Source organism: Bison bison, unplaced genomic scaffold, assembly GCF_000754665.1.
Source record: "Bison bison bison isolate TAMUID 2011002044 unplaced genomic scaffold, Bison_UMD1.0 scf7180017864518, whole genome shotgun sequence".
In the NCBI taxonomy this organism is placed as follows: domain Eukaryota; kingdom Metazoa; phylum Chordata; class Mammalia; order Artiodactyla; family Bovidae; genus Bison; species Bison bison.
Genome location: NW_011495071.1, coordinates 106,245 through 106,999, shown reverse-complemented (window position 1 = coordinate 106,999; position 755 = coordinate 106,245). Strand labels below are relative to the sequence as shown.

Genomic DNA, 755 nt, shown 5'->3' with positions numbered 1-755 from the left:
TCCTGGACATTTCATATAACTGGTATCATACAGTATGTGTTGGAAAATGGATCTTGCTAGCAGGGTTTCTCAGTGTCAGCATCCTTGGCATTTGGACTACATCATTCTTTGCTGTGGGTCCGTCCTGTGCAAGTAACATGTTAGCGGGATCCCGGCCTCTGTCCTCCAGATGCCAGAACCACCTCCTCTCCCAGTGATAACAACCAAAAATGTCTCCGGACATGGCCGTATGTTCCCTGGGGAGGAAGGGGAACAACAGTTCTCCCAGTTGAGAACCACAAATCTATACTTACCTAAGAATTGAGCTGAGTGTAGAGGTGTAGGAAGTGGCGTGGATGCCTGCACCCAGCCTCTGTGGTGGAAAAACCACTGTTTCAGGGCCTTTGACAATCTGAATGATGAACCCCGAGTTTTAAAATTCTGTGATTTCTTTTAGAAAAGTGAAGAGATGAATAGGGGAAATGAGTTACTTAGATAAAAATTACAATTGAAAAAAATATCTGATGGGAAAAACCACCCACTTTTCGGAGTATTAAAAAAGATTAAAATTGTTATTTAAAAAAGAAAATGGTATGTCCCAGTGCTCTTCACCTTCAATATGCAGATTTGGAATCATGGTCCCAATAATTTAAAATGTATATCAATTTGGATTTGGCGTGTTCTATGCTACAAATGTCGGAGAAGGTTATGGCACCCCACTCCAGTACTCTTGCCTGGAAAGTCCCATGGACGGAGGAGCCTGGTAGGCTGCAGTC

At 43.0% G+C, this 755-nt stretch overlaps 1 protein-coding gene across 1 annotated transcript in view; it reads left to right on the top strand.

The window, feature by feature from the left end:
- The window catches only part of ARHGAP6 (Rho GTPase activating protein 6), a gene marked incomplete at its 3' end in the record, with an annotated part of 105,238 nt that overhangs the window by 1,075 nt on the left and 103,408 nt on the right, over nt 1–755 (top strand). The gene's annotated exons all lie outside the window — the stretch shown is intronic.